The sequence below is a fragment of the Malurus melanocephalus genome, unplaced genomic scaffold (assembly GCF_030028575.1).
Source record: "Malurus melanocephalus ecotype Western Australia unplaced genomic scaffold, MMel_1.1 scaffold_167, whole genome shotgun sequence".
Lineage (NCBI taxonomy): Eukaryota > Metazoa > Chordata > Aves > Passeriformes > Maluridae > Malurus > Malurus melanocephalus.
In genome coordinates, this window is record NW_026623399.1 from 844,814 (window position 1) to 868,106 (window position 23,293).

Below are 23,293 nucleotides of genomic sequence, written 5' to 3' on the forward strand. Positions count from 1 at the left end.
TCCAATTGATCCTTGCTTTGAGGGAGTCCCAGCTGATGTAGTTGGCTTCATTTTTAGCATTTTCAGGAGCAGGAGAAGTGCCAAAACCCTATGTAGAAGAAGAGACAGCTACAAAAGGTTCTTACCACCCATATGTGTTCAAGAAATCCTAGGGCTGCTCTAAATTTGACTGTGGGTCACTTGGATTCRTGTACCTGGGGATCCAACTATCACAAAGGAACCAACAGCTGTGCTGCCTCTAATCCGCAGGATTTCCAACTGGAAACCAAACTGGAACCCGGTCTCTAAGCTTCAATATGCTTTAATGGCATTAAAAACAATCCTCATCGATTCCAGGAAAGAACATTAAAAGTGGGACTTGTGATATACTTCTATTTGCCTTTTTCTGCTACAGCCTGTAATATGCAACAAAATGCAGCAATGTACACACAGTGACAGTATTCATCCAGCCATACATAAAAAGGTATATTATAAAACAGAATATATTGATAATTTTCCTATTCTGATCTTTCTATTCATCACACAGTCATTACTTTTGGTTCACTATATTTTAGTATATTTATCTAAATTATTGCAGGTGCTTTGGTAAAATTGCAGATGAGTAGTGCAGCAATGGTAGAGGAAACATGGAGTAAAAACAGCMGAATAAAAATGCAGTAACTATCAGTGCTTCACTGTTCTTTGCCTCTGACATCTATGTCTGCAAAACTGCTCTTTGATGTTATGTCTACAAAAGGTAAAAATCAAAGTTAATACAGACAGAGAGTAATGATAGATTATCTTTTCATGTCCCCTTTGGATCTTAGAAAAATAAAGACAATAAATGTGAGAACTCAGCTGTGACAGCAAAYCGTGTCAGCAACTCTGACCTGAAATTGCACCCCACAACTGTAGTCTCAGGGAAAGGGGAAAGCAAAAAAAATATCATTAAAACTTACTAAGTGCATGTACAAAAACATCTACAAGAACTGCCTTTACAAAATCACATCCAGCACACACACTACAATCAAAATGCTCTCAAAAGCTCTCTCCTGAAAGGACTGTCTTACAGAAAAGCATAATTAACATTGATGTCACACTCCTGCAAGTCATCCATTGCTGTTTGCCATATAAATACCCTTGTAGAAAATATTATTAATATTCCTCGACAAATGCTCAGTCCTCTCTAGTGGACCCCACATTAGCACATCTCTTTATCCTGCCTACCTAATTCCTTCTTTCGGATTTAAACAAGCCAAAAACTCACCTTATGCTACTGCAGAAGCAATTTTTATTTTTGAAGGTTAATCCAACTCAGCAGGATTTAGGGATGGCACTTTTGCTTGGTCGTAGGCATGTTGGCTCGGGCCAGACAGCTGTTTGGACATTCTCCACTGGGAATCTTGCCCTCAACACCCACAGTTGATGCACATACATGGTCTACTGGCTGCCTACTTCCATGCCCATCTGTTCAGATGGCATGGTGCCCACTCACAAGTTCGCTGGATCCTTGCCCTTAGTGTGTAGATGCCAGGCAATGATGGGCTTAGATGGGCAGCCTGCAAAATACTGAAAGTGATCATTTTTTTCCTGTAGGAAGTCCTTCCTCTGCAATAGCACTGAAGCATGGGCACCACATGCTACCCTACACTTAATAACACCTGTGGACATAYATGTGCCAGGAATGGAAAGGGAGGGGGGAATGTATTTGGGGGGAAAATACAAAATGGAATGATAYAAAAAAATTGCAAGGATTCCTGTATAAGAATATATTCTCTGCTGCCCATGGCACTGGAGAGACACCCAGGTTAAGTAGAAACAAAGTGGCTCAAGCACCAGAGCAGCACAGCCATGGCCCAGATTCTCACTTCCAATACTCAGCTTCTCTTAAAAGTACCTTGGCACTGCACGTCACTCAATGGCCAAAGTGTATAAAAATCAAAAGAAAATCGTACCAAAACCAGTGTGAACTAACCCCAGACCTATCTAAACTTGTTTACCTTCAATATAAATTCCATATACACCAMGCAGCACAAAATAGGCTATGATAAACAGCAGCACCAGTAAAGGTAGACAGTAAATAAGCAATTTCAACAAAGACCCATTCTGACTTGTACCACTGCCCTTTGAAACAATAACTGAGAAAATCCTACTCAGTAACAAGAGATTCTTTCAGATAATTTGGAAGATAAGACAAGTTTCTCTATTTGCTTTTTTCCAAGTACAAAAATCAACCTTATTGCAGTTATTTTAGGACAAAACAGAAATGGTAAAACAAAAATACCATTTTCTTCCCAAGTATGGTTCGATTAACCACAAGCCAACATATAACAATAATTTTATTGCTTGAAAGAAGCAATTTAAAAATTATTGCTTTGTTAACTATTCAAAAAGGATGTATTTTGTTTACATTTTTATTGAAATTATTGGACCTTTGTGCCTATAAATCCCAAGGTATTTTCACAGGCCATTCATTCTTTAGTTCTTCTTCACAGATTGTATGGGAGTCATTAGAAAAGTCACAATTTCTGCTCWTTAGAKGAACTAAACTTTTTGAAGARGGAGGGAGGGGGAAATCAAAGAGARCTCTGGAGCAGAGAGTATTTCCAGYGAATACCTCCAGGAATCCTCCTTCCTACCAACAATCTGGTGAACAAACTATCACTCTTACAAACACTCACGGAAAATTAAGAAACTGAGTTGCAAATACCCATAAAACATATTGGTAAAATTATTCCAACAAGTGTTTTTCCTCTTTTTTCCTTCTCTCACCCCAACACTGCTGCAGCAATTTCGGATGCATTCTAGCAGGCTGGAAAAAGAGAGACATCTACAAGACTGGATCTGCAGCCTGGCTTTGGGCTCTCATGGAGTCAGCACTGAAAACCAGCGCTCCGAGGCACATTTAAGCTGTGTCTAACTTAGTGTTTACTCTGGGGTGACTGCATTTGAGTGTGCTGTCCCTACCCCAGAGAATTCTTTGCCGWGCAGAGACATCAGTCTTGCCTTTGAGCATGCTCTGCTGAATCGCCCATGTGTGGCTGCTTGATCTGTTTGGGTCTGGACATATTGTCAGATCCTTGTGTCCAAGTTTCACGGGAGCGGTGCCGAGAAAGTCCTGGCTCCAGAATGGAATTAGATTTATAAAGAACACAAGCCAAAATAGTCGCTAGGAACATCCGGTGACAAAAATCAAAGAATCGGAATAAAAAGTGGTTTGYTCTGACTCTCTAGCTTAATTCAACTTCTTCAATCTGAAGGGAAAAGAAATCACTAAGACCACCTCCTTTCTAGTTTTTAGTCTGTTGATACCAGGCAAAGCAGAGGAGAAACACTGGCTTTTATAATGGAAAGTCTTTTGTTTTTCTCACTGCAGAAATTTTCACAAAGAACCTTTTTGTGTGATTGAAAGGAATATCTTCTAACACAGGTCACGGCTGACAACCCCATAGCTAAATCTTATTAAAAACTATTCAGAGAGCAAAATTAGAGACTGTAATGCAGAACCACTTGGATACCTGTCAGATTGATAATATCTAGATGACCATCTAACTTGCCACCTGCTCTCYCTTCCCTTTGCACTAATAACCTGAATAAGCTTGTGAATACTTTTTTCCCAGTCCTGTTGGCTCATATTAGTATTTCATGCCATCAAGACCTGCAATCTCTTTAAAAYATCAGCTTTGCTTATTAGCATTGTTCAGAGGACCAAATTGCAGATGCAGCACAAGAACGAATGAAGCAAAGTTTTCAAACAGATTTTCCCAGGTGCCATTATAAACATTAACATGAAAGAAAGAGTAATCAAGATAATAACTGATCCACTTCAAGTAGCTTTTTAAGCAAATGTGTAATTTTGCAGAGGTCAATTAGCAGGATGRCTCCTTCCTATTAGATTTGACACCACGATAGTCAGCTAGGAAAAGAATGAAAATATTTAAAAGCCTGACTTTTCTTCACTCTTCCTTGGAGATTTCTCAGTTTTATATTTAATCACAACCTTGCAGCAAACCAGGTAGGACAGCAGTGATTGCTAATGCTGCTACCCAGCTCAGGGATTCTCCACTTACAATTTCCCTTCATTTCACACAAAATTAATATCCTAGCATTTTTACCACAACCTGCTGACACAGTAAAACTATGATGATRTAAAGGTTAGGGCTTGGTTGGGGGTTTTTCAAATACCAAAGTTGGTTCTTCAAATTTGTATCAGGCTTCAGGGTTCTGGATGAGATTCTCTGTCATACACATTTGAAAAGAAAAAAAAATAGAAGAAAAAAGAGAAAAAGTGCAATCTATTTGTGTCTTGGCAAAATAAGGACTAYAATTGCAAAATGCTATTCTTCATATTGCTTAAGTGCTATTTCTTTATTTGCCCTTCAGAAACATAGAAACATTTCAAAAAATCTACTCCACGARTTGGGCCATGTCCTGAAGAGACCACTGGGGAGAGGGAAGTGCAAACTCTTGATCCTAGCACACTGGAGACCTCCTGGTAATACTCCTGTGGCATGACAGCAAACCACAGAACACTAACACAGTAGATCAAGGAAAGAAGAAATGGAAAATTATCCGTTTGAAACTTCTGAAGAGTCTAGACAGACTGAAAATTGTTCCAGATTTCATTTTCCTAATTCTGTTCTGACAGGAAAAGGTCACCTATTCTTCGAAAAGTTAAAAAATACTCTCAGCAATACAAAGATCATCTACTGCCATSCAAGATGTGGGCAGTGTATAAACACAGCACTTACTCCAGAGAAATCATTTACCTTATTAAAAACCCCCCAAAATTCTATATATATTTATATGATTGATAAAACCAAACAACCATCCAGCAACTCACAGAAATAAATGAACCAAACGTTAGAAGCTTTGGTGGCACAGGAAAACAGAATTTTGACTGCATATTTCAGTGTATATATCATGTTGTATGTGCATACATACCAACTCTCAGCAAAGTCACAAATATATATCATATAATGTAGGGGAAATGGTTTTGATTTATCACTTTTGTGCTTGGTTTCTTCCTCATTCCCAATTCAACAAAGGCTTTCAAATAGCACCTGTCACTGGATCTCTTTCCTTCTCTACCCCATGACATGGATGAAGAATCAAGATGGCACCATTTATGAAAATGTTTATATAAATATTTAATTCAAACCATGCTGGACTTAGCCTAGGACATTTCTCTTTGATATCTCCCTGGAAGGGATAMATTTCTTATTTGAAGGCATGAAAACATGATAAATTTACCAATTCTCTTGGTAGTTTCCCACTAGCCTTTTGCAAAATGTGCTGTAATTCTCATTTTATTTTGGGGGGCTTCCAACTTCCCRACATTTCATCTTGTATAGCCTTTTCCTGCTACAATAAAGAGCTCTTTGGTGCCCAGTGTTATGCCATAATGTAGGAAAGAGGGAAATAATTTGCCTTTCAATTTCTTYCAATAATTTTAACATGCTGAGGTCTGTAGGTCCTTCATTGTCAAGATAATTTTCATAACCTCCCATTTTTTTTCTTGTTTTACCATTTCCTTACATGATCTTCATTATTTTAGAATCAATATTCTGACTTTCTACTCATCAGTGCCACTGACAGACACGAACATTTGCCATCCTCCTCCTTCATTACCACTCAGAATGGTCAGCTCAAACTTCCTGATTCCAAAACACCCACAAAAACTACATTTGCAGCAAAATCTCAGAACACAGTTCCTAATTCTGGGCACAGCACGGCCTGTTTCCCATATATACATACATTTGGATAAATTAAAATGCACTTTCAGCCATTAAGCCATCCGGATCACTCTCCACAAGTGCCTTTACCCAGACCTATTTGCCAGTCCATCAATCTTTGCTTTATTTTCAAATGTTATTAGAACTGTTCTATTTACTTCCATATCATGGATAAAAAGAGTGATTAGTGTCAAGCTTAATACTAGTCCCTGGAGAACAACTCTAAAAATTCACCCAGTTGATGATGATTCCCCAGGGACTACTTTCCAAAACGTGTAAATTAATCAGTTCTTAATCCATTTAATGTGTGSTTCACTGATACAGCACATAACTAATATTTAATCAGAATGTCACGTATTATTAAGTCAAGTGACTTAAAAACTTTCACTGCACTTCACAAATATGGCTCCTCTTCCAAAGAGACTTACATCAAAAAATAATCCATTTGGTTGCATTTTTAAAAATTTGTTGTTTGCTCAGTTATGATGATTGACATCAATGATACTAATAACTATTTTTTAATTGAACCCTGTAACAATTTTTCATTAATTGACCCACTACCCTTATAGGATAATTTGACCGTAAAAATTTCCAAGTCATGGTATTTTCTCTTTCTGAATACTGGCATTATGATTGCCCTTTCTTAAAATTTTGTAATTACCATGACAACTAAATATTTACAACTTAAATGAACAGGCATGGACCACCTCAGAAAACTCTGTAAGGTTCTAACAAGACATTTATTTACTTTTCTTAAAATTTTGCCAGATACTGCAAATTTCTTCTGAAATTAACATTCAGCATTTTTTACTCATTAATAGGATGGAAGGGTCATCACCAGTTTCTTATAAGCAAGTAATGTGATTTTTAAAAAACACCAAATAAACCACCGTCACAAAACCCCACAAATATTTTTTCATTATTCTGATCTTTTCTGTATCACTATTATAGACTTCATCATCTTAGCAGTGATCCTGTAACAGCACAGAATTCAGCTCTTAAAATCAGAGAAGAAACAAGTCTGTTGAAATTATTCCTGTGCACAGAGTTCAGAACATAAAGAATTTGGAAACCTTCGGGACACAGGGAATGCATCAGTTTTGTCCAGGACTGCAGGGCCTGAAGGATTTCTCTCAGGGTAAAACACCTGGGGTGAAGTTGGTTATAGGGAAGGGTTTAGACACAGTTTAGCTGCTTTTCACTGTGTAAAGGACCTGTCTGTGTCTGTAATGKGTGCCATTACAAAAACCAGTCAAATAGCCAATACAGCCCAGTTTGTCACCACCTAGATTCAGTGATTATAGATTTATTAACTGCTGAGTGAACAGTACASCTTATAGATAGGACAAAACTATCTGGACTCTACGCTTTCCATGTGCTAAAATAATTAAGTTAATTTTGCAGCGCCTTGCATTTTATAWAATCACCTCTTTATCTGTGGGGAAAGCCAYCAAATCAAAARGRWGATATTTYCCCTCATTTTTAYMRRTGCACATACAACCAGGAAGGCAGASGCAGGCTGGTGTACTGTGTCACACTGGTTTGTTAAATACCTTGCAGGTTTAAGCATGTGTGTGTGTCTTGCAGTGGAGCACAAGGGAAGATAAATCCACCTAAATCATAATTCCTTCAGTCACTTATTACACATTGCCATAGAAACGAATTTGCAAAGTATTTTCCATGTGGCTCTAAAAGTATCARAATTTATCTTAAAATGTTCTACTGYCAGTATACAAAGGGCCATTCACTTCCCAGCTCAAATATCCAAAATACKGTAAATGGAGTCTGACCTAAATAAATCCTAGTCCAGATTTGAAGATCATCAGATCCATTACACAAAGCCATTCAGGCACAGATAGAGTGGTGGTTGCAAATGTTCAGAAAAATTAGCATAAAGGCACATGTATCTCTAATAGGTTAATAAGTACAACCAGTGGGAAGTGAAAATGGTTGTTTGCGTATAGACTACTGTGAGAGTTCATCTATTGATGGGGGGACTGCACACAGAAACGTGTGATAGTGATTTTTTTTCCCCCCTTAAACTTCATTATTTTAATAATTATTGAAAGATTAGGAGGTAGTCAAGCGGSGTAGATGGAATTTTCTTGAAATTGTTTGGATCTGCTTTGCAAGTGATATTTTTCCGAGCCTAACACCCCCTGTTTTGTAGGTCACACGGATATCCACAGACTGTGCGGATACTGAAGGCGCTTGTCCTTCAGCCTTCTGCCTCACCACATGATTGAGCATCCATATACCTTACAACCATACACCCTGTCGAGTGTTATTCTCTTACATATCACAATTTACCTCGCTTCCTCCACTCAAACATGCAACCAAGCTGAGCAACAAGCTGCTTCAGCTGCCATGTCATTTCAGTTTTTACACATCTTCTCTTTTTATGTGTGCTCTACATCTCCGTGATGTCTCATCTCCCCGTTCCACTGCCATAGGCTACGAGTCAGGAACAAAGCTCAGGCTCAATGTCAAACAGAGTGAAAATGGGAAAATATCATAGAAGAGAAAATTAATGGGCACAAACACAGCTCTGAAACTTCCATCCTTGTGGGCTTTGCAACTTTCCATCATYTCTTGGCAAAATATGAAGGAGAAGCAAGTAATAATATTTCTACAGAAAATGCCTCCAAAATATATWTAGCTAAGGAAAACACAAGTCCAGAAATTCAAGGTGGAAGAGTTATTCTTGCATATTAAGAAATAAATAACTCTGTAAATGTGCAATCAGCCCCTTTAATTTGAAGAACTAATTTATTTCCACTCTCCACTATTTTTCTGCTGTCCCTCTTTCTTTGCCTGACCACCGTGGTTTACCGAGGTTCATGTTTCCAAAAATGCCTCAGCAAAAAAACAGTCCCAAGTCTAACACACAGGAACAGCCCCTGAGGCTGGAATCATGGCTCCTCTGCAYGAACAGAGGCCTTTCTCTCATTTCAAACAGGGAAATTTCAAGGTGAAACACACACAAGATCTCTCTTGTCAACAGGTTCACTAGTTACGTCTTTAAAATTAAAACGTTGCTTTTCAACTTTTCTTACTGTTTTCCTGTAATAAAAATTTGGGGGTTCAGGGAAATGTGATGTTTGCAACCTACTTCAAAACAACCCAAATTTAACCCCACAATCTCCAAAACCTAGCACTTTAAAAATGGTTGATCCTACCCATATGGATAGGGCTGTCAAACTCCACTGTACGGTATCAAGGTCTTGGATATCATTAGCCAAGGCAACTATGAAATCTAACTCATGGCCTAAGACTTCTTGAAAAATAGTGATTGTATTTTTCTGCAAAAATTAGAAGTCCCAGGGCAAAATAATGTAAAGGAAAAAGGGGATGTTTTGGTTTTATTCTTACTGCAGAATTATCTTTTTCTAGAAAATATAATATTGGTCAGAACCCTGTGTTTCTTATTCACARCTRAGTTGTTTGTTTGTTTTTTTTAATAGCATTTCTCTTTTTGTCAATCCCCAAAGTCAAATATTAACATGGATATTTATTTGGATCCAGGTACTTGATTTATCAGCTAAATTATTTATTCAAGAGGTAACACCATACTTCATGTAACCCCATTTCTTATTGTGKGCAAACCTTACTGGAATATATTATGTGCAAACTTAATAAACCTTTTCACTTTTCAATTTCAGTCTTTCATCTTTTCACTATTTGAAACATATAATTTATTTTCTGTASTAACATGCTATAACTGAGCTTAATGCAAATTGTATACATATTTTTAAATATATTTCAGATGAGAAAACCACAGTCAAAAAATAAAATGTCTTCTTTTTGGGTGGGGATGAATTCATTCACGATGCATTTTCAGTCTGTTTATTAAGTAATCATATCTGGGTACAAGTGTCAACACAATTTACGTTTTGAATAATGTGAAGCAGATAACCTCAATTAACAAGTAATTAGAGTCATTTTCCTATTAAGCAGTTTCCCTAATTGTTTTTGAAACCTGGAACTAAAATTGTAATAAATAATAAGCGGCCAAAACATGTCCCTGCATTAGTTTAATCCAGGCTCTTCCACTGGAGCCTGGGAAAAAAGCAGCAGAAATAAGGGCTGAGTCCCTATGAGAGATTGAAAGAGGGAAGTATTTTTTAGCTATAGACTCTTCATAGTCTACTATTCTGTTACTATTTTTATTGATATTATTCCCTTTCCTCTCCCTCTCTCTTTTCACCCCCATGATTTCATATATGAACTTTTAACATATGGAATATTTGACTTAATCATTACTGTGGATTGACTAGAGCTTATCAGGGAAAAGCCATCCCTCAATGAACACAGAGGGTATGATCTCAGCTGAACTACATTTTATACTAACACAAATTAATTTGATCCCTTACATTCTATCTTGTCAGCACACCATGCCTCTATTTCTGTAAAATAATAAATATCAACCTGTTTTTCCCAAATAGAACAATTTGTGTGCTTGCTGTTGATCATCAAAAAAAAAAAAAAAAAAWGTCCTTCACTTGAATATCAGTCTTTAAATAGATACCTGTCATACCTTGAGTACAATAAATGAGCTTAGAGAAAACAAGAATTTTACATGGATTTCTCTGCTCTCTGCTCCTGGTTTCATGGAAAACACCTAAGTTGCACTCTGTCTGCCACAGCCAAAAATGGGGGAAAATAATTTTCTAGCTGAAAACAAGRAAAGATCCAGCAGCTGCTCCTCACCCTAAGCCAAAACAAACAAGTGAACTAAAAACTAACAGAAAAGCTACASAAAAATCCCAGGGAACAAAAAGGAAAAAGAAAGAAAAAGGGAAACGAGCAAATGCAATAATATGTGGCTGCCCCATTCCTGGAYGTGTCCAAGGTCAGGCTGGATGGAGCYCTGAGCTGGGATAGTGGAAGRTGCTCCTGCCCATGCCAGRGGGTTGGAATGAGACCATCTCCAGGGTYCCTTCCAACCCAAACCACTCTCTGGTTTTCTGACTTTATTCTCTTCACCCACAAACTCCAGCCTAAGCCAAAGCCTCCTGTCCYGCAGATACATTTATCACAATTTCAGCTGGCAGGGGATACCTTTCTCACCTGAAGGCAAGGAAAGGATTTCTTATAGGCCATGAAGGARCCATGGTACCTGAGCCTACTTGAAAAGACTCCTGGTATATATCTAACTAGACTTCACCTTCCACCCCACAAACACTTGGCTTGATATCTATGTCTACAGGAAATTTTGCCAGCTTTGGAAGAGTACAGAACTTCTATTTACTCCATTTTTGACAAAATTTCAGTGAGGCAGTAAATCAAAGCCAAACCCCAGAAAATAAAAATTAAAAACCCTAATAAGATACCCTGAGAAATTCCAGGAAAACCTGGCAGCTACAACAAGGACATGAGCTGTCCAGAAGGAATACAAACATTTAAATAACTTGCTGGAAATTAGACTTTGTGAAAAATACCATTGATTCCTTTTAAGTCATTTTATTAAAAGGTCTATTAATGCTTGGCTTGCACTTTGTGGCCATGAGAGATGTTGGAGTGAAGAGCTATCAAAGGTGGCTATCAAAGTTGGGGTTTTTTCCATTTAACTTTTTCTAACTATTAAGCTGCTCATTTTGTGGAGACAATCATTAGTGTCTTTAATGTGAAACAAAGCTTCTGGATAAGAGCTGCTAGCTGAAGATCAATATGAAAGATATCATTTCAGTTACAGCTTTAATAACTGTAACAATAGGGAGCCTGGCATCGCTGGCTTTATGCATTAATGTAATTTAGAATCTACCAGGTACTAATCTTATCAAACATTAGCAGTGGCTGCATTGGGATTTTCTAGGTAAGAACACTGTGTGATAAACAGGAAGTATTTGAAAGGTAAACTTTCATGTAATCAGGCTCATCTGCCATAAAAACATGAAAGAATTTACATGAAGAAAATGAAATAAATAAAGCAAACAAGATTCTGGGGAAAGGATGGACATTTTTAAGGAACTAATGCTACACGGGCTCAGAGTGCACTAGGATATCTCTCTTGTTTACAGCAACAAAATTATGACCCACAAAACTGGAAAATCAGGAATTTCAGCCAAATTCAGTGCAATTAAAATTTTTCTGAAAACCACCATATGTAGAAAAATGAATTACCTGGATGTGCAGTCAACTAAACCCCAAAAGAGATGTGGAGCTTTTTCCCAGGCTGCCAACAAAGCACCWACACTACACAGCAGGTGCAAACCCTTCCTCCAGCCACAGTTCACAGCTTCACCAGCTGCAGCAAATTTACCTTTCCCACCCCATCTCTTCCCACCCACCTGTGTCCAAATCCCTGAGCTCCCTACCTGCCYCATGCTTTTCACAATGGGCCCCATTTTCCCAACCCTTTCCTTTCCAAGCTCTCCAATTTCTTGATTAAAATAAAATCTTAAAAATAATTGAAAAATAACTCAAAAACCTCCCCATCTCCAGGTGGAAAAAAAAAAAGACCTGAAAATGTTAAAACACAAGTTTTGGCTCTTCCCTGCAAAGTTGTTCTTAAAACCTGATGCAACCAATTGGCAGTTCTTTAAGCAATTTGTTTAACTTGTGTCCAAATGTCTTCAGGTTTTAGTGCTTACAGGTGGCTACTTTAGATTTACACTTTAATTTTGAGAAAGATCTAAACTGGGAACACTGAATTTTCAGTTTATCATTTGCTGATAAAAAATGGAAAGCTCAAAGTAAAGTAGCCAACTACTGGAAAGAGTTGGCACCTGGCACTTTAATTTTTAAACATTGGAATTTTTTGTGTAATGAGGTTATAAAGTAAGAGTCTGACTTCAGGACCACAATCAAGAAGAATGAGCTCTTAAGGATGACAGAATCACTGATGGGAAGCTTAGTTGGTCCAAAATCCAGGTTTGGTCCAAATAAACAAACAAAAGTTTGGATGCTTGTCTGGATTTTCTACCTGCCTTGGGGCTAGAGATGTCATGAGAACAGATTCTCTCATCACAGCTGCAGCACTTCCAGTCCTGGCCATGGATGAAATATCCCGGAGAACAATCTTTCTTACAGAGCTCTGGAGCAGGGGAGGGAAGTAAGGGAAAATGGGATGGGGTATTTCACAATCTTTCAAATTTGGTTCCAAAACTGGGGGAAGATTCAGAGATTAGAAAGGAAAGCACTTTTTTTTTTTCTCTACTTGGGTTTTGGCTGTAGTCTTCATGCTGCTTTTTACTGCAACTGTCAGAATACGTGGCAGCTCAGATAGTCAATAATCACAAGGAAAAAAGGCATAACTGCTTCCAAAGTTTAGTCATATTCAGCGCTGTTCTCAACAAATAAAATTCAGTTGTATTGGTGTATAAAACATTAAGTAATTTCTTTTTTTTCCCATAGGCTGTAAATTGAAAAATGAAGCTACTCTTCCTCTCAAGGTGCTGGGTCCTGGGCCCCTTGAAAGGAGAATGTTTCAATCCAACTGTGCCATGGCTGTGTGTCTACTCAGGCACACCCTCAATACAAAATCTCTGTTGATAAAGACCAATTTCCATTAAAGCGATGAACCTCACCAAACAGGAAATCAAACAGAAAATAAAATATTACCATGTTAACATGACAGGATCAGATCCAGGAAAAAAAAAAAAAAAAGCTTGACTTCAAAGGAAATTTGATCTGATTTAGGCCAGGAGAATGCTGCTGTCAACTATTTGTCTAAGAATAGGCACACTGCCTAACAAGGACACTCTTGTCTGTTTTAAAACCCCATCTCAGCGCATTAAACAACATTTATTAAGTGTGTGCACACACAGTGCAAAAGCACATGTATTTAGGGCATGCACAAAATAATTTGATCCCCATTTCATCTCATTGGTACTGCAATTATTTCACTGCAGTAATAAAGCAAACAAAAAAAAAAAAAAAAAAAAAAAACAAACCCTGGTTCTTTACCTCTTCTGTCATGATGCATTGGGTCACTCGGTGCCACATGATGTGATATCATGTAGCTCAATGCAAGGAGACACATGTCCCTTCTCATTGGAAATTTAAAGAAATGGAGCTTACTTTTCCCCTGTGGGAATCTATGCAGGTCAGGTGCCCAAGACTAGCTATGGGAAGTTTGATATAATCTCAGTTTCAGTACCTACATATTTCAAATCTGACGGCATTTTGAAAGGAAATGTGTTAGATGCCACAATTCAGCTGTAACACAGTACTTAATAAAGATAGCGTAAAAAGGAATATAATTCCACAGCTTATGTTCCCTGTCACGGTGTGCACTGACACAGATTGCCAAAGAGACTCCTTTAAACAACACTTTTTAAGCACACTTTTTGAAATATACAGTACAGAACGCAAAGGCCCTCTGAGAAACCTAACGCCGCAGAAAGCACAGGGGTATAGAATCAAGGGAACAAAACTGATTAATGATGAAACCAAAATAAGGCTTTTTTTGGATGAAAWATAGTGAAACAGTTAAGCACAGAGAATATAGATAAGGAAAATGTACAGGACCTGGGGCCAAGTTCTCCTCTCAGTTACACTAGCATAATTGTGGAATAATTCTGTTTCAATTAATAGAGTTAATATGATGAGAATAGAATTATCTACATAAAGAGCATGATTGAAACATAACAGTCGAACCAGCTTCSAGGCAGCCTCTTTAATGTGTGGAAAAGAAATATACATTCTCCACAGTCCTACTTTGCAGGTAGAGAAACAGAAAAAAGGACTAAAAATCCCTTGGCAGACTGATGTCCAGGCTGGGACCAGGGAAACATGAAAATTCTAGTCCAGTTCCTTCTCCACTGAGTTGCAATAAATAAATACAACTGAAGGCTATCTTGGAAGCCAAGTGAAATATTATGTAYATAAAATTATCTTGTTAACATAATGGAATGCTGCTATCTCACTCCTGAATCAAAAAGGTACAATTTTTAAGTGTGTTGGTCTGTCTAGCATCAGACAGCATGGTGGTAACTTCAGTGTCATTAACATGTCTGTGTATTTGGATGCCACTGTTTACAGGATAAAAGAGTTGAAAAATTAGAAGCCTGAGGAGTACAATCAGCAGCAGAGATGCATGTAATATTTTTTTCCTACTGGTAAAAAACACTAGGATATATGGTATGGACTCTGAAATGATGATAATACAAAAGCACTGGGATCATTGCAATTTGAATCAGATGTTGGAGAAAACAGTATTATTTTGATYGTTCTGGTTAGTTCACACCTTTTGTCTAAGTTTTCTTAGTCTGCTCCACTGCCTTACCAGGACAGCTCAAAGGTCACCCTCTGTGGAGTTTTGGAACAAATTCTGAGCTATAAACACCTGATTCAGCTCCATGATGATTCTTTGGCTTTGAATAAGACAAGGCAAGGGAGAGAAACATTTGGAGTTCTCAGAATTCACCCCATTTCATCATTTTTGCACATTTTTGATAGAAAGAATGAAGAAGGGGTTTTTTTTTTATCCCTTTTACCTTCTAAGTTCCTATTTGTTCCAAATACCACTGAGAAATGACAACCTCAGTCTGTGCCTGCACTCTGCTCTCAAACAAGATATCACATCTTTATGTGATGTGGACAAAAACTGGTATCAGAATACACTTCCTCTATTCTATAGATGACAATAAAATCAGTAATTAGTAATTAAGAAACTCCTATTTACACCTTGGCTTTCCCTGTGTTCTGTAAAGAATTACCAACACCGTCTTAGAAGACATTTTCTGTTTCTTTATCTACTTTMCTATCAGTGTCTCAGTGTTAACAAACGAGTGTGGGAACTCTGGTCAAATATCWTAAAGAGTGAGTTCAGGGTTCCTGGTCCTGGCCCAAGCTCTCACAAGGTCCTGCCCCAAGCAATGACACCCCAAAGCARCACATCCTTGAGAAGAACCAGTGCTGGCACCTCATGTCTCCGCAGCTCCTGCCAGCATCAGAGATTAAAAGTGCTGTTAGGAGATTAAAAGAAAATATGGAACAAAAGAAGCAGAGTGGTTTCTAGATGGTGAATTAAATAATATTTTCATAACCAAGTTTTCATTTTTTCCCCCTCAAGACATACATTAAAACAGAGAGACGTGTCTCATCTGAAGGAAAAAACCTCTTGAATTTTTTTATCCTTTTTTAGAATGCCCTATCAGCTTAAAAATATTTTTTATATATCTACACCAAGCTTTCTATGAAACTTAAAGGGATTCATAGACTTTGAGGACAGCACTGATCTTCTCATAAACCCCCCAAATTGTARAAAACTCTATTAATGATAAAGCAAATGTTACATTTTTTCACTTGATGCTAGGAAAACAACGRGGGGATATTCATAAAGAGGACACAATACTTCCTAAGAGGGCACTCAGTTAGGGGGGTATTTTAATACTGAGCATCCCTTCAGATAATTCCATTTTCAAGCAGTGGATGATGAGAACACCAATGTTTTAGAGTCAGCTGCTCTCCTAGCTAGCATCTCCCCAATTTTTATAGGAAAAAATAAAAAGTGGAAGGAAAAGGGGGGGAAAARAAGGCATTTGGCACAGGATTGAGGGTCCGTGGGATCAGCTGCTCCAGCTGCAATCCCTGGTGCTGCTCTGCCCCCTGGTGCTGCCGTGGCCGCAGAGCAGCCGCCCGCCGAGCATCCCCCGCTGTCACTTCTCACTTCTCCGCCAAGTTCAAGGTCAGTGCCTAGCTATTTTCAGCTCATCTCTTCTTGATCCATGCAGAGAAATGACAAGGTAACGTGATTTGGGGTCAGCTGTATTACAGGAACCGTTACATAAACGGAGAAAGTGGAAATCAATCCCGGCTGACAGTGTCTTCGGGATAATCAGCGCTCACTCCATGCCGCTGTCAGCTCTCCTGCATCAAACACCATGTTACTTCTGTCACATCTCCTCAACAAAACCAGAGTCTCACTTTTGGCAAAGTAAATAAATATTTCACTCGGACTTGCATTTAATTCATTGTTTAGAGAACTTTAACACTTTGGACTTGCAAAGAGTCCCCATTTGGAGGAGAAAAGACAGCTTACCCTGTCAGGTCCATTACTGCCTGCAAAGGGCGCTGGCAAAGATACAGTCGGCTCTTATGAAACACCCCATTCCTCATATTTTGTGCTTGATTTCTTTAAGCAGACGATTGTCCTCCAAATCTCCGTTACCGAGCAGACCTCGGCTTCCCGAAGTGCTTCACCTAACCCACGGTCACCCTCGCCCCAGCCACATCACAGCTCTTCCCCTAACGTTCTAGGACACCTTCCTCAATTTGTCTGATTATTATTACTTTATCTGAACCATTTCCTCCCCTAAGTAGACATCTTCCCTAACGCAGAATTATGAACATATCATTTCACAAGATGTGCCGCGTTAGCCGCGTCTCGGTGACAGCACATGGTGTGTCAGTTTAGGGGGAGAGCAGCGATTCCATCCCACCCACCTTGTGCTCCCATGGAACTGCCAAGCCCGCAGAGCTCCGCCGAAGAACCATTTACCATAATATTAGTTGTCAGTAAATTCAAAGACGGAACTCCTAAAGCTATAAAATGGATTAGAAGCAATTTAAAAAAGAATTAACAAACTAGAGTAAGAGTATACTGTCAACAAACAAATGCTTCATCATAGCACTGTAATTTGGAATTTTAATTACCCCTCTGCTTCTGTAACAAAACAATGTCTGAACTGGCAGCCATTTGAATCTCTCACAGGTCATTGAGCATTCTAGTTAATTACTCTATGAATAGCCTGTTTTTCTCCCCTCTGGAAACACGTTTCTAATGGCAGTCAAGGTCTGACAAATGTGTCATCTACATAATTAGCTAGGAAGCAACACAAAACATTAAACATGCTTTGTGCCGACAACTATCAAAACATTTCATTTGTTGTCAATTATTCATTACTTTGTAGGTTCTGAAGGGGTTGTTATTATGAAAATAAGTCCAGATGCTAACAAGGTTAGAGTTTTTTATTCAAATTAGTAATCAGAGGACTAACTTTAAAAAATGTGTCTTGTGTACGTTTATGGCAGCGTTCAATCAGCACTAAATTATAAACGAATTTAGCTAAGTTCAAGTTAAAATAGCCATGGCAGAGCACATAGACTAATTTGTGGAGTTGCAGTTTCCTTTGAAGTTTTAGGATCTAAGCTGAAGTAGCAAACTTTCAGAACCTTTGGCAAGACTAATTTGTGCTCGGTAAATAGAGTAAAGATTTTCACAGCATGAGATAATGTAAGATTGCAAAAAAAAAAAAAAAAAAAAAAAAAAAAAGGGGGGGAAATGGAGGTTTTTGAACCTTTTTTCTACCCTTCTGTCACACTGAGTAAAAGTCAAAATCAGCAATTCTGACTCATATAATATCTCGTCTGAACTTCAGTTTGACTTAACAAGGAAGCCAAACCAGTTACATTCACCACTCCCTTAATAGAGCTGAAATGAATTTATCCTCGCTTTTAAGAAGAAATAGGTGCTGGTTATTTCCTTTTTCTATGATCTCATTATGATGCTGCCTATCAAGCTACGCGGCTGAAATGGTACAGTGAAACTGTGGGGAGGAGAAATAAATGGGGAGTTGAACAATAAAATTAACTTCTTCCTTTTTAGCCAAGATTATTTCAGCTGAAGTGCCATGATGCAAATATACAATAAAGAAGACTTTCTCACAGGGCATACTAAAGAAAATAGAAAAGAGAAAAAAATATTATTCACAAAAACAAAAGGCTTGTTTTGAGCCTGAAAACATGCCAGCACACAAAATGTTGGTCCTGTAAAAAGGCTGGRAAGCAAACCTGAGAAAAATCACTCACTGAAGGTAATCTGAGACCTAAAATAGTCTCATGCATTAATATTCTACTTTCAGCCTTTAAGTCAGAGGAGTTCATGGTATGGAGAAGACACATGAGAGTGTAGGGGCACATCTGTGCAGGCTSAGGGCCTCTGCCCCAGAGCCAGAGCAGCTCCTCAGGTGGGGAGAGGGCACACAGGCACTGAAATGGATGAAAAACTGGAGTCAAGGGCTGAAGGAGACAGTCTGCGAGCCTGACACTCAGCCGAGAAMAGATCTGGGTTTTCAAAGCACAAAACCAGTCTGAATACAGTAAGGGGACATATGACACACTTCATTTCTCATTTTCCTGCCCTGGAAAGGAGAATGACTAACATTACTCAACAGATTTGTTTTCTTTTAGCAATATTCATGCTCAAGAAGTGGAACTGGACTGTGTTTATGCACCCACTGCTTTCATACCTTGCCTGAAATATTTGGAGGAARCCAGTTATAAGCTTGCATTTATGAACAATTTCCACCCTTGCCAAGGGAAGCTCATATATTTTTCTGTATCTGTCCCAGTGCTGTTATATGATTTGTGTAACACCTTGAAGGGAACACAGCTTTTTCTTTACAGAGGCAAATGTGACTGCATCTCTAACAGACCAGTGCATGATGATAAAATTTGCAGAGTATTAGATCACAATAAACAGACTATTTGTCAAAACTACATTAAGAGAAGGTTTTCTGCTTTTAGGAATATTTTGTCAWGATTTTCTTTTTCCTCCAGGAAAAAAAGTAAACTGGGGAGAGAAAAAAAAAGAGCTATCCTCAAAAACTTTCCCTAAATAAACTACACTATAAAAGAAACTCTGATGATCTCGCAGAGATTGAAATAATCCCTTTTTCAGCTAAAACTACCCATAGCAATGAAACTGAAAATACTCAAAAAGAGGGCTGGAGACTGTCTTGTAATTAACATTAAACAGATAACATATTTACGAGGAAGTCAAAATATTTTGGAAGCCGATAATCCTGTAAGCCTTAACGTGGTATAAAAACAACAAATAAATGCAAAGTGTTACTGTTACACATGCCTGCCTGATCAATGGTTTTCACATATTGATCTATAAATGGAGTTGACAGTCTGTGTTGGCTGCACATTTTCCAAGCAGCTCTATTTTTGTACAAAACCAATACGGGCAATTACCTTTGTTTGAGATGCCAAGTCTTATCAATTCAATGTGATTTAGTGTCATTTTAATTAAATATCAGGATCTACTTCAGGACAATCTATACAAACAAAGCCTCAAACTTGACTATAAGCTTGATTTGAAGTAAACATGTACAAGCCCTGCAATTTSAAAATATGGCTCAAAAACTCTGCTAAACAGAAGGCTTATATTTTTAGCAAATTTATTTCTGTCTTTTTGGCTAGCCATAACTTTGGCAAGTGTTCTATGATCACAGGAGTAAGAAACAAAGGAAGATTGCTTCCCATTTCTCTGATAATGTATTRGAGAGATAAATAAACCTACCAGTTTGTTTAACCTAATCAGAGAAGGCTCTAATACATTAACATTTTGGAATGTCTAAATAGGTTCTAATTCTTAATATAGACACGAATAAAAAAGATGTTTCATTGTTTGAAGTTGTTCTGAATGAAGCAAAATGCACTTCCCTGGGGTTTAACAGATGAAAATAGCAAATATTCATTTACATTGCTAGTTCAGACACTACCATTAAGCACAGAAAGAGCCCTCACTTGCCGCAGTCTGTGTCCAGCTTCGTGATTTGTGCTCTTTAGACTCTACATTAATCTCAATTTCAACCTTTGCACAAAGCTCAGGCGTTTCCATTGAAATAAATAACATAAAACCCCAATAATCTCTTGCATGTTTAGCTCCTGCCTCCCACATTTGCATCTGCACCACTATAAAATGCACRAGTGCATATGGCCCTACTGATGTATGATGCACATCCCTCCCCTTCACACTACCGAAAATTCTCTGTCCACCTTCAAAAGTGTAGCCCCAGGTGTGTTTACAAGCACCACAGCAAATGCTTCAGAAMACAGCAAATCCCTCCGAGAAAATTAGGCATTTTTCTCCTCTATAAATCACCTCTCATCTTTCTACCTTTGTGCCTGCTTTATGCCCTTTATTGTCCRGAGTGGGCATTTCCTCTTTCCAAACAAATTTTAAAAATCTGTATTTYTATTGATTGTTCAAAATGTGCCAAATGCTGATTGCTTTAATACACTAGAGTCAGTAGGTTTTGCATAAGTKGAGTAAAAAGGATTTGACCCATTTATTAATAAGAACAGAGTATATTGCACACACCGAACATGGACAGCACAAGAGTAGTATGGAATCCTTTTTTCAGCTGCTTCTAGTTTTTCAAAAGAAAAATCTCTCCAATAATAGGACAGAAATACTCAGTCAATGTAAAGTAGAAAATAAACATAATCAATGGATGCCCCATGGATTATATCCATCATCTAAACAGAGGCAGACTGTGAAAACGGAAAATTTCSATGTAGAAAGATGAGGATAAATCCTTTTTCTCTTCTAGCACAAAATAATTAGCTTTGATTAATACACTGGAAATATGTGTCTTTTAGCAAGGATCTGTGTGCCTTAAAATGCAAAAGTGGAGACTGTGTATAAAAGTGCAAYTGATTTTTTAAGCAATATTATGAATTTTTATATATATACATGTATTTATCAATTGAACCTTTCTTTTTCAAGACTCTTAGATGGATTGAAGATACACCCCTGAATTACTTCCCCCAAAATCCCTCACAAATCACATGCCCAGATATGTCAGCATACGGCTGATACACACAATTGGTATTCCACTGTTCCTTTAATTTACTGCATTTAAAGCCCATAGTTGAAAGCATTTGGATCCTTAGGAATTTTGCTTTTACTTTGGGCGTCAGCAAACAACTTTAAGAGGCTTATTTGAGTAAATACGCCCAAACACTTTCAGCCTGTCAATATCTAGTCGGAAAATTCTGCATGGCAAAAAGAGATGAAAAGAATTGAAACAGAAAGGAAATTAGTAGCATGGCAAGCTTTCAATCTATTATGTCTGAGCCAAGTTTGCTTGGTAAAATGACATATACTCGGTAAAATTCCACTTTTATGTAATTAGCTACTAAACAAATGTAACACAAAACAACTTTTCAGCTCCCAGCAAATGAACATATATTGTACCTGGTGTGGTTGTTGGGATAYGGCAGTGAATATTTATGTCTAATTTAACTTTTTAGAGCCCTTGCTCTGTAACAGTCCAGCCTACTATCCCCCAAACYAAAGTTATGTAACAAGGTAATATCAACAATGAGAAACTGCATGATAAAATCCTGCCCAAAAGTGAAAAATGCTAATTTTGTCTCATTTAGCAGCTGGATACAGAAATGCTCATTAGTTTTAAGAGGGTTAATCCTTTTAACTTTTGCATATTGATATGCCAATTATGCCTAATTGTACAAGAGGCATCAGTCAAGGTAATAGTGCATAAACACATGAAAGTTATTAAGTACATCCCAACATGTAATAAAGTAGGTGTTAATTGGTAGCTGAGTTCTGCAGGCTATTGAGGTGGATAATTCATTGAGAGATGGATCACTTGTAATTTCTCTACATAATTCCTTTTGCAGTCTCATGCTGTGATGTTTTCATGCTTGTCAAAAACAACTGCAGCCTAGTGCCTTTTGTTAAACACAGCCAATAAAATGTTAGGCACCATTAAATATACTTAACTTTTAAACTTTAGCAAAGGTACAGTTCTTCCTGGTATTACATTACAGTATTCCCAGTAAATTATCATAAGCAGCAKTCCAAGTTTTTTGGTGGAGGAAAATTTCAAGTCAGATAAAAGGAGGAAACATGTGCAGTGTGTCTGAGGCAAAGAATATAATTTAAATGAATGGTAAATTAGTATCTTATCAGCTGTTAAGATCTAAACAGATTTTTCACTCTAGAAATATAAGGTGAAATGTGTTCAGTTATACCACAGAAATTAAACACTAGAATAATATATTTCTAAGTAAGTCCAAATTTTGAGTTTTAATTTTGAGTAAAATTAAAGGTCTTGTAGCTTTCCTCCATTTAACAACTTTGCTAAAAAGCTGAATATTTCATAGGAATCCATTACATCAACAACATCAAAAAAATAATGGTTGGCATGGTTGTGAGAAGTGGCTGAGACTTGGGACTCCGTCCCCAGCTAACAGAGTTTTCTCCCTCATTTGCATGCTCTGAGAACAAAATGGATCTGGAGTCCAAAAARTGGCTAACATTGCATAAATAATTTTGCACCATCATATGGCCTCAGCTGCAAGTTGCCACCATTATGGAAGAAAATTAACCAGGGGAGACTCATACCAATCAGTTTGTTTAGTAGCTCAAAAGGAGTACAGGGGCAGCGATGCAACTGGCAATAGAGTTCATCACTAACTATTTATTTTTTTTTTAAGAAGCTAATGGATTAAAAAATTACTCAACTGGCTTGACTCTGTTAACTACTGAAATAATGGCATGAGTTCAGTGTCTGATTTTTGTACARTTGTACAATTCATTCAGTCTTACAGCAAGACTTATTTTTGTTACAAAGTTGTCCTTTATTGTCAGAGTTCGAAATTTTCATTTGTTTTCTTCTGTCTGCTTTTAAAGTTTGCCTTTTGAGAAACTTTGACATGTATGTGAAACTGGAAGGGCTATTCTCTACTTACTTAAGTGCTCTTACAACTGAGAGTTGAAATGCTGAGTAGATATTATGATCACAGCCACCAAAGCCAAATACTGTCTTTCATGGAGGYAAACTGTTATTCCAATGCCTAGCAATACTCAAAAA

General features: G+C 37.7%; 1 protein-coding gene across 1 annotated transcript in view; it reads right to left on the bottom strand.

The window, feature by feature from the left end:
• Positions 1 to 23,293, bottom strand: part of ARHGAP15 (Rho GTPase activating protein 15) — a 320,980-nt gene that overhangs the window by 280,555 nt on the left and 17,132 nt on the right. The gene's annotated exons all lie outside the window — the stretch shown is intronic.